The sequence below is a fragment of the Periplaneta americana genome, chromosome 10, assembly GCF_040183065.1.
Source record: "Periplaneta americana isolate PAMFEO1 chromosome 10, P.americana_PAMFEO1_priV1, whole genome shotgun sequence".
In the NCBI taxonomy this organism is placed as follows: domain Eukaryota; kingdom Metazoa; phylum Arthropoda; class Insecta; order Blattodea; family Blattidae; genus Periplaneta; species Periplaneta americana.
Genome location: NC_091126.1, coordinates 20,510,303 through 20,522,843, shown reverse-complemented (window position 1 = coordinate 20,522,843; position 12,541 = coordinate 20,510,303).

Below are 12,541 nucleotides of genomic sequence, written 5' to 3'. Positions count from 1 at the left end.
AACACAGGTTCGCCAGTTGAAATCCAGCCAAGGGAGATTGATTTTAAATCTGGATAAAGTAGGCATTACGATGCACTGAACCTAACATATACTACGTTTTCATGCAGTATTCAGTTCGATCTGAATACGTTCCCTGTTTTCATGCAATTTTCGATACGTATTGAAACCGATCTGAGTACGGAAGCTGAAGTTTCGAAAGTAGTTATGTTGGTTAACATGTCAGCGACATATTAGCGTGTTGGTCACTCTGTAGGCATTAGGTATAAACAATGTTGTGTTTTCCAAATGAGGCGCATGAAAACTTAATATTCTGGGTGTTGATAAATAATGGTAATATTGACTTTTAGGAAAACACTAAATATTATGTTTTACAACACTCTTTTTCAACATACATATGTCCCTCGCTGTTGGTTAAACAGCTGACACATCATACAAATGACAATCGATCACGCGTTTAGCGTATTGGGATCGAAATGAATACGATACCCGTTTTTATGGAACTCAATTCGAACTGAATACGATCCGATCCCACTTTTTACGTGTACCGACCTTGAGGCTCAGATCGAACTGAATTCCCGTTTTCATGAAGATTTCAATACGGTAAGTGTAGTCAGTTCGATGTGAATACTCCATGGAAACGTAGAAATAATGTTTCCGAAACGAATAACACACGGCGCTGAATAGAACTTTGTGCGAGATCGTGCGTATTTGCTTGCTTTTCGCACAAAACCAATACGCGGTAAGTGTGAAATACCACACTCAGTATTCCCAACGTAACACACATAACAATTTCCCTATTCTTACCGCTTAAGCGTCATATTCATTTTACTGCTTTAGGCTTTTAACATATTATTTTTAAAGACGTTCAATATAGTAATAAATATAAATTGGAAACTTACCACTGCAATTTAACCTAAATTGCACTGTTAATTATTGTTTTTAAATATTTGAAAAAAATTAAGTAAACTCTACAACTCCACTAAAGTTACTGCATTCGTGGTGCAAGTAACATTAAGGAAGCCGTGAAAAAATCAACAAGATTCCAGACTCATCACAGACTGGGGAAAAAAAAAGACAGACGTATATCACGGCATGCTGGAGTATAGTAAACACAGAAAATATTTTAAAGCAACAATGTTGAAGATAGATATTTTTGTTTTGCAAATTTGCCGTCATTGAACAGAAACCAAGATGGAGATTTCATTGCAACTAATTAGAAATTCCTCTTTCAGGTATGTAATAAACGATCTTCGCACAAAAATAATGTACGATACACGAGCGGTATGTTTTCTTTCAATTCTCGAAAATTAAAAAAGCTCAACTACGTTTCACTTTTTCAAACTTTTCCTCGAACATGAAAACTTCAACATACCGCTCTTGTAACGCATATTACTATTCAATTACCGTGCCGTATAGCATTTTAAGAGCTTGCCATTGGCAATCTTTCCTTCCACGTCATGTTAAGTTTCGTTGCCATGTGTTCAATTCGGACCAATCAGGGTAGACGCGACGCTCTTTTTTTTTTTTAATTTACATTCTTCTTTTATCGATTTTTTGCATGCTGCCACAGTCTAGTATATACAGTCACGGAGCTCAATACGTAGTAAATATGCATCCATAGATAGTTGCTAACCATTAGGATCGCTAATATCGCCTCATTATAGACAATGCAAAATAATTCCGGCACAGTCTATTGTTCCTAGCACCCTCACAACTCAAGTTTCGTGAATGTATATACTAGATTGTGATGCTATTCTACACATCTTTATGACGACCTCTACTGTTTTAGACGTGCCCTGTTGAAGTGGGGCTGCAATAAGTAAAATCAAACGCATCCAGTCATTTTAAAGTAAAGTCCTACAAAATTCAGACAACTTTTCTTGGGGTTTCCGTGACATGCTATTGACATAAACACGTATTTTATCATTCCCCAGACACGCCTGTGGAGTAACGGTCAGCGCGTCTGGCCGCGAAACCAGGTAGCCCGGGTTCGAATCCCGATCGGGGCAAGTTACCTGGTTGAGGTTTTTTCCGGGGTTTTCCATCAACCCAATACGAGCAAATGCTGAGTAACTTTCGGTGCTGGACCCCGGACTCATTTCACCGGCATTATCACCTTCATATCATTCAGACGCTAAATAACCTAGATGTTGATACAGCGTCGTAAAATAACCCAATAAAATAAAAATAAATAAAACATATTCATTCATAAGCTAAGAAGTTCTATCCGTAAACACCTGTAGAGCGATCGTAGGTTAGAAAATAACACTGGGTATAATATAGGAGTCTTCTTAACGGACATGGCCTCTCTATGTAATTTAAATTTAAATTAAATTTTATTTAACGACGCTCGCAAATTCAGAGGTTATATCAGTGTCGCCGTTGTGCCGGAATTTTGTCCCGGAGGAGTTCTATTACATGCTAGTAAATCTAGTGGCATGAGCTGTCGCATTTAAGCACACTTAAATGCCATCGACCTGGGCCGGGATCAAACCCGCAATCTCGGGCATAGAAGCCCAGCACTCTACCGACTGTGCCACCCGCACATACTCTAAGTAAATCTATTCCATTTATTCGATTATTGGAAGTAGAAATAAACTAATACAGGGACATCACTTTATTTTTACTTGCATTTTTATTGTACCTGCGTTTCTGAATGTACTTGACTCCCACCTCTTTCACTAATTTTCCTGCTCCCGTCAGCCACACAAACTTACGGCCGCTGTTGCATTCGAAGTCTGCTAGCAGTGAAGTAAACAGTCCAGAGTATAGCGTGTTTCAGAAATATGGTTGCGTTTTCTATAGAAGAAAGAGCCTATATTATTGAAGCTTATTTCCAGGGGCAGGTATTTATGGAGATTAACTTTATCATTTGTGTTTTTTAATCCTAGTGTCGGCGGAGATTGTTGGAGACTGATTTGTACTCTTGGCGGGTATTAATGAAAATTTTGAAAAATACAATTATTTTGAAATTGGAGTATTAACTCAGTATGAATATTACTTCACAAATAATTAATATCAAAGATTCGTTGGATTCTGGTAAAGGTGCGGTATGGCCAATAGACAATATTTGTTGGACTGAGACTGTATTTAACACACATGCATTAAACACGAAAAAAAACTTGCAGCCCTCAAATTAAAACTTTCAAATTATTAGCGAAATATTGAATTCTCCGTCTTTTTGTTCACTAATGTAATCAGAACACCTGGAATACGATGTAATGTAGCGTACTTCGATATTATAACAAATTCAAAAGAAAAAAATAGTCCGAAAAAAGAACTCAGAATATGAAATTCGCTATAAAACGACACAGTAATAATGCGCGAATGTGTCCATATTTCGCTATTAGAACTCTATTTCGCGATTTGTCGTGATTATTTTATCCGCATATTATTAATCAGAATCACTTAATTCGTAAAGATTAGTAAAAATCTATTGTACATCTATTATGTCGTGATTTTCGCGATCTCCATAAAAACCTGGCCCTGCTTATTTCGAACAGGTACGGTGTGTAGCATGACTGAATAACTTTATCTGTGTAGACTGAGCAGAACTGAAATAATTAGTTATCGAAAGTACGGTAATATATTGAATAAAGTAGCCATTATATGATGAATAAAATCGCCTGAAGAGTTGAGTTAAAAAAAACTGTTACTACTCTACTGTATTTTGATAAAATTCCGTAAAAGTAATAAACAAACTGAAAATATATATGATATGCGTAAATCACTTCGTGATTTAAGACGGCGCTTATTCCGTCGGATCCCGGCCAACTAGTCACTCACATCGAGTGCACCTCAGCACATATGTGGACTTCGATCCTGCGTTCATAGACATCTATGACGTAGTGCAGAGGGCGGCCACTAGAGGGAACCCAAGAGTTGGAGCTTAATCTGAGACGATTCTAACCGGCGTCGGAGTTGTATCCGGTGTGGCTTAGTGGATAAAGCATCAGCACGTAGAGCTGAAAACCCGGGTTCAAATCCCGGCGCCGGAGAGAATTTTTCTCCGTTCCATTACTCTTTCATCGTAAACTGAAAATCGTAATATCGCATTTCCCTGTAACATAAGTGGATACACTACTTTACTCTCCTCCTATAGCTAGTAAAATGATTTGCTTACATATTGCACTAGTAACACCAAACTCCTGTAATGGAAGGGGGTAACAGTGTTTCCGAGTATAGCCAGGTTAATGTTAAAAATGTTGGTAAAAATAAAGTGATGTCCCATATGTCTATTTATATATGTTCAGGTGGGAGGTTTTAGTTTAATCATGATTCAAAGTGCAAATACAGTAAAGCTACCGTACATAAAAATTGTTTGCAATAAGAGCAATGTATCTATGCTGCCAATAACGTGATGACCCTGAAACAGAGAAATAACATTATTAGTGCATTAATAGCCTTGTCTGTGTGTGGAGTCAAGTGGTTATTTAGTGTTCAAGTTGGTATTCCTCTTGTACGTTGTCGTTCCAAGCTAGAGGGTGGAGTACGCTCTTAGGTCTTTTATGTTTGTCTAATGCAGGGTCGTAATTTCCTAGTGAAGAAATTAGTGGGTTTGTGCTGCTGTACGACTTGGTGTACGTGCAGAAGGCTTGACTTGAAATATATTCTTGAATTGTCGGAATTTCTAGTTCTTCATGAATCAATCTAACAGGAGTTACTCTAGGAAGTCCTGTGATGAATCTTAAAATTTTGTTTTGGAAAACTTGTAATTTTTTACGGACTGTAATAGGTGCATGTCCCCAAGCAGGACAAGCATATAGTATTACTGACCTAATTAATGTTTTATACAAAGTTAGAGCTGTGTGTATGTTTAGATGTCTGCTTTTATTTAATATTGGATAAAGCTCCACCAATCTAGCATTGGAAAGTCTGAGTTTTTGTAGTACGTGTTCGGAGAAAGTGAGCCGTCTGTCCAGTGTTAAGGCTGGTTCACAATAAACCGGGAACGAAAACGACAACGAGAACGAGTACTGAAATATTGTTAAAATAAATGTATTTAAATGTGAGCATTCACAATTAACTATTGTGAATGTTCACATTTAAATACATTTATTTTAACATTATTTCCGTTCTCGTTCTCGTTGTCGTTTCCGTTCCCGATTTATTGTGAACCAACCTTTACTCCGAGATATTTTACTGAAGTTTTCCACTCGATTTGTGATCCATTTATGGCTAATTTTGTGTGATTTATGCCCGGTCTATTGAATTTATTTCTCCTGCTAAATAATATGGCTTGTGTTTTTGATATACAGACGTGGACAGATTATTAACAAAATTGACGATTTTTATGATAATTCTGTTTACAAAATTTGACTTTTCAATTTAAACTACAGTTGACAATTTTGCATATTTACATCATTACAGTAGACAGAAATATGCAAAAATGTCAACTGTAGTTTAAATTGAAGAGTCAAGTTTTGTAAAAATATATAATAAAAATCTTCAATTTTGCTAATAATTTGTAAATTTGCAAAAATGTCAACTGCATTGAAGAGGGAAATTTTGTAAAAATATAAAAAAAATCTTCAGTTTTGCTAATAATTTGGAAATATCCAAAATGTTAACTGTAGTCCAAATTGAAGAATCGAATTTTGTAAAAATTTACAATAAAAACTTTCAGTTTTGCTAATAATTTGTCAATGTGCAAAAATATCCCATGTAGTCCAAATTGAGGAGTTAAATTTTGAAAAATATACAATACAAATCTTCAATTTGGCTAATTATTTGGAAATACACAAAAATGTCAACTGTAGTCTAAATTGAAAAATCATATTTTGTAAAAATATATAATAAAAATCTTCAATTTTGCTAATAATTTGTCCACGTCTGTATTTAATTTAATTCTCCATCTGAGGAGCCATGGTTCAATGTCACGTAGGTGACCTTGTAGCCTATTAATGGCAACATTTGGCTTCCACGATGCAGTGAGAAATGCCAAATCGTCCGCGTATACCGCTAGAATGCTATTGTTGAAATTTTGATGAAAAGGTAGGTCATTAATATAAATTTGGAAAAGTATCGGTACCAGAACGCTGCCCTGAGGCACTCCAGCGTTAATACCTCGCGACGTGGAGTGCACGTCGTTCAGTTTAACCTGGAACGTTCTGCCAGGAATATAATTGTCCAACAGCTTCACTAGGCGGCAATTTAAATTGTTGTTAATTAATTTATGTATCAAGCCCGCATGCCAAACTCTGTCAAAGGCTTGTGTGTAATCTAGGAATATAGCCGCTACTGCCTATTTATAAGCAACACAAAATGTTTATATCTTATGAAGCAAAGCTTAGTTACAGTAACTCTATTTAGAGTTACTTCGTTATTTTATGTTAAAGTACGTTAGAAAACGGGTAGTCTAAATAACTCACTTCATTTACATTACAATGATGGGGATGTCCGCTAAGAAAACGCACATAGAGTTCCTATGAAGACCGGTCCCAAGTAGTACAGTCATTTGGGGTAACTTTGTACCACTTCTATTATATTCTTACCTAAAACAATGTCTATTGAAATTGACGTTAAAAAGTAAATTGTTCAAGAAAACTAATTATTTAATGAGTTGAGACATAATAAACATCAAAAATCATATTTTAAATAGGTGAAATTTGAAATTTAATGGTGGTACAAAGTTACACAGCTAATTGGGGAAACTTTGTACCACAGACATATGTGTTTTCCTATTAAATTCAATTCTCTATAACCTCCTTCAAATTAAGGTAACTTTTTACTATACAATAAGGAAATACTGGAAATTGTATTTCAAACGAAGTCACAAAAAAATGTTATTGAAAACGTAGAACATTTACTATAATAATAAAATATGCTAGCACTACAAGAGAAAATATAAACATTTTTTTTGTGTTTATTACCTACATATACAGTATATTATAACAGTATTGTTTGTACACCTCATATATTATTAAACTAACCTTTGAATAGTACATTATGCAACGAACCTATAATGGTAGTAATTAAGACGCGAGTATGTTTATGAAACGTGCGCAAGCGAGTTTCATAATTTTCATACTTGCGTCTTAATTACCATTATAGGCAAGTTTCATACGACTTTTTATGCTCGACCATATTCCTAACTTGAAATTATTCATTAGTATTCATGTTATTCTTATCTGACTGAGGAGCGGAACTGATCTTGTGCAATACCTCGTAAATTGTGAGATGTGCGCAGACGCGAAAGTATTGGTTTTTTCTGAGAAACAAATGTCGACATTGACCTTGATATAATCTAGAGAGTGAAATAAACATTAATCTTGATATAACCTTGAAATTGAATTAGACATTGAAAAACGAGATGACAAATTGAATTTATTTGAATATTATTTACAATTAACGCTAATTATTATAGTAACAGAACTGACTTTATTTCAAATATAGGTGATTTATTGATTTATTGTTGTCTTTCGATTGCATATCCGAGAATGATCGATACTTGCGCTTTCATATTGCTACAATGGTATTTTCTGATTGGTGCAACACCTGAACTTTAATGAATAGGTGTACTTTAATGAGGTCCATTAAAGGGCTGCTACCAGGTGTATAAATACTACATTTCGGCATGGTCGAGCATAAAAGACATTAAAATTCAAAATGTATCAAAAAACTAAATTCATTATATTATTATGATGTACTGAAATACACATATGTTATTTAACAACGCTGTGTCAACTGCTAGGCCATATAGCGTCGACGTGAATGGTGATAGCGAGATATTTGGCGAGATGAGGCCGACGATGCGCCATAGATTACTTGACGTTCGTCTTACGGTTGGGGAAAACCTCGTGAAAAACAACCAGGTACTCCGTCCAAACGGAAATTGAACCTGCGCCCGAGCAAAACTTCAGATCGGGAGGCAAATGCCTCAACCGACTGAGCCACGCCGATGGCTGATAACAGTTGATAAAGCGTCGTGAAATTACAAATTAATAAAGTATACAAATTCTTATTTCTTGGAGGAAATCATGACTACATTTCTTGTCAGCTTACCATTTGGCTCACTGACATTGGCTGTCCAATACATTATGCTTGTGTGAAATGTTCCCGAGTTTTCCAAACTTCATCTATTGGGAACAGCTGTCTGTGAAATATTGCTAAAGGCATGTATATCATTCAGAGAACAAGAATGATTTTATGTCTGTGTAACTGACACTACAATTAGTAAAACAGATTAATAATTATTATGTTAAATATGGGCGCTTATGATAAACTGGCCACAAACTGGAAGGTACAGCCCACAATTCCCGGTGGAATTTATTTGGTTGCCGAAACTTCTAGAACGAACCCATGCTGCATTCAGTATCCCATAGAACTAAGTACAGGATCTTTTCGGAGATAAGGGGGGTCGGAGCGTGGAGCCGACCACACCACCTCATTCTAGCGCCGAAGTCATGAAAACATGGAGCTCTATGTCCACGTCCCCATAGCGCTTTCTTGTCTCATGAAGGGGATACATTACTACAGCGGTGGCGAAAATGTGATCGTGCGCCGAGCCACTGTGTAACCTGCAACGTGCATAGCACCTATGGAGGGAGGCGGACACCCGAAGGGGAAGTGAAGCAACTGTCTGACTTATTAACGGATTTTCATTTTCCTTACGTCTAGCTCTTAAATAAAATTTTATACATTACAAGGCTACAAACTAATGTTTAGTATGTGTAACGAGGAAAGAAATGAACTAGAAAACATAGGACACATTATCACAACCTAAAATTAATTGTCTTCAGAATGTCTCTGCGACAGAGTTTCAAAATTAGGAATTATGTCACTTGCTGCCAGTCGTAGTTGATCACGAAGGTATTTGTCTTTCAGTCGTGATATAAATTTGGTTCTTATTATTTTCATTGTTGAAAATAATTTTTCACAAACGTAAGTTGTAGCGAACATGGCTTCAACAGAGCAAGCGGAAGAACGAAGCTTGGGATATTTATTTTTTGGCAGACAATTGAAAGGTTGAACATTTGTCAAGTCCTGATATCTAGCTTTCATTTAACATCACATTGTAAATCTGTGAGTTTAAATGGAAGATTTAACCGCATTATTCGTACATCTGCTGAAAAGGATCGACGTACAGAGATAATATAATAATAATAATAATAATAATAATAATAATAATAATAATAATAATAATAATAATAACACTTAATCTTTTAATGTATCATCAGTAACATATAGTAACTTATAATGCCGTTATATGTTATACAACCGTTTTCCTCGTAATACTTGTGAACAAATCATTAAAATCCGTGGCGCTACAGCCCGTGAAGGGCCTAGATCGACCAGTCGGCTGCTGGCCTCACGCCCACATGCCGAAGCAGAGGTGGACGTTCATCCAACCAGCATGGAGGTATCGTGTGGTTAGCACGATGATCCCCCAGCTGTTATAGCTGGTATTCGCAACCGGATTTCGCTATCTATCGTAGCTCGCCAAGTGCATCACGATGCTAGGTGGGCACCGGTCCCATATACTGGCCGAAATTTCATGAGAAAATTCCTTCCCCCATGAGGAATCGAACCAGCGTGAACAAATCATACATTTAATATTCTCATCATATTGTCATCAAAGAAATGAGTCCTCCTATCCTACTTGAAACTTTCGTTTTTATAGAGGTACATGGTTTCGAGAGAGACATTGTGACGATACGCCACTCGCAGGTCAGAGACAAATACAAATGGAACGAAGTTTGACTCCAGTGATGAGAGGGTGGGGGTTGTGGGAGGTAGGAAGCAAAGGAAATGCACAGCTACCATTGCGAGCCACAATGTGCTCGTGAGTTACATTTTCGCCACGGCTGCATTACTACATAATACTGGGTGTTCATTTAAAAGTGTCATGACGTCACTGTTGTTGGGTCACCGATTTGAAGCGAGTTTCTGCTTACATGTCAGAGAAGTTGCCTGTTATTTAAGGCGTTCTTCAATCTGAACTTGAGAACGTGTACGGTATAACTTGAACGTCGTAGCAACAGATGGCGGTCTGTACGGTCTGTGTGCTACCATAACCTCTTTCGAACTGTGTTTTGCGCCGGCAAGTCGTACGCAGGGTATTTGTTATCATCGGTTGCGTACGGTAACATTCCACAACACAAATCAAATGCTCCGTGTCCATGTTGACCGTCGAAGTTAATGTCAACAAATACGTAAGTAATCGTCTTAACCCTCTCCCCATATCCCGACAGTACGTATTTCCAAACAGTTCACATTCCTGCCACTACCGGCGTTACCGTACGTATCGGTACGTAGTCTTCAGAATGAACGCCGTACTTCCTAGGCAATTTCTCTGCCTCTTAGATTATACACCTGAGCTGCGGAAGTGTAGGAAGATTGAATTCTCTAGGCTCATCGGCTAGCCACATGACGGCATACAGCGAGCCATGACACATTTTGAACTGAACACCCAGTATATATTATATTAACCCTCGCAACTTAGCAGCTCTAAAACTTCACGTTACATATCTGGGCTCTTTTTTGACCCAAAGCATATTTATTGTAAGTAATTAGGGCATTTATAGGGTGGGGTCTAATTCTTCTTTGAACAAGGTACTGATGGAGTAGTATGTCTTCAGAGGGGTATCATCCTTCATCTGAACGGCTATATTGTGCAAAATTGCGGTTGCAATAATTACTTCCAAATCATTGCAACCTTAATGCGAAGCGTCATTCGGAGGGCTGAAAATCTTCTTTTTCACACGCCATACATTCGTTCCACACAATTTCTTGTTCTTTTATCAGCTCTGTAATAATCTGAGCTCTTGTTTGTGAACGTAAGTATGGGGTCAATAGATACTGACATAACGGGTATCCATTGTCACCCAAGAGAACCCCATTATTAATTCCCCCTGTTTCAAACTCTGCTCTTAACCTGCTATTATTAAATATTGTACTATCATGCACTGATCCAAGCCAACGCACAACAATGTCTCTAATTAGAATTTCTGAATCACAAACTGTTTGCACATTTATAGAGAAGAACCCCTTCCACTTTCTGTATATCTCACCTCTCTTACGCCCAGGAGATTGAATTTCGATATTACAATCTACAGCACCTATGATTCCAGGAAAATGCGCCAGACGGTAAAATCCATTTACTACATTTGCCATGTCTCTCTGCTGTGGCAGATTAATATATTGTGGTTTAATGCTGCAATAGCATCTGAAGAAACTTTTTTTTGTTCGGCTTACAGTTGCTTTAGATACAACCAGCATTATCTGCCATTACGAGCTGAAATGAACCTGATGCATAATATCTTTATGCTATCAGCAGTTGTTGTACTGATAACAGAGGAAAATTTCCTTGGTTTGGATAATCTAACCTCTCCTGAATTTCGTCTAGCACTTTTAATGTCACAGTCTTTGAAATTCTGTATATTTCCAGAAATTTTATTTCTGGTAAATCAGTAATATCATTTCTTCTTATCATAATATCATCCCTTCTTCTTTGTCTTTCTTCTATATCATACCTGCACAAACAGCGCTCAACGAGCGCGCGCGCGCTCCTTCTGAGCGGGAGAGCCGTGTTTAGCGCTCGCAGAAACGGAGAGGAAGATAGGTCAGAATGACATAGACTTGCTTTGGTAGAGGAGAGGGAAACGACCACTCAGTTATCTAGTGGAGTGCAGTGAGTACGCCTATTCTCAGTAACTGTTTCAAGCTGCTTACCTACTGCTACAGTACAGTATGGAGGAATCTAAAAGACGGAACATAACATTTAACGATTTACAGCTCGAACTTATTGATCTTTAATGTGATGTAAGGCCTAAAGATCGTTTGGATAAGCCTGGTTGAGTTTTACAAGACTAAACATTAGCAATAATATCAACGACAACACAGGCTGGCTGTGAAAATGATTGTTATGTTTGGCTCAACATTTATATTTTTGTGAGCAACTGTTTTCTATAATCAACTTTAATAAAGGCAGGCATCGAACATCTGTAACTGATGTTTCATTACGATCAGTGGGCTACTGTTCCTTTCAGCTGCCAACAGCATAAAACCCCGTTTTGATGTACTGATAAATATAAAAATATAACAAAATGTTATTGTACATTTAAGTAGCTATAGAATTTCTATTATTTCTGTAAAATAAACATTTCTTTATTAATTCATAATATTCCAAGATAGTTTGCAAACACTGAACGTGGATTCATTTCATAAACACTCGTAATAGTACTTTCTTTTGTGTACATTTTGTACGAGATCATCCCTTCTTCCAGTCCATCCTTATACAGAGCGCAGTCAATATCTGCCTCCGCTCATGAGCTGTGAGCCGGCTCGGAGAGAGCAAACCTTTTGCAGGCCTGTTCTATATGTTTCAAATCTTCATTAAGCAAAATAGCTTGATATATATTTCTTCTGGCAGCCATGCTTAACACACAGATAGGGTTTTAACTGCAGGAATTTGTCAAGATAAAATAACTGCGAGTTTAACATTATGTTACTGTTAACAGTGGTTCATGGAACACTCTCAGTGTTAAGTCCACTGTTAAATCACATTAACTCTGTTTTAACTGTCGGTGAAACTGGGCCC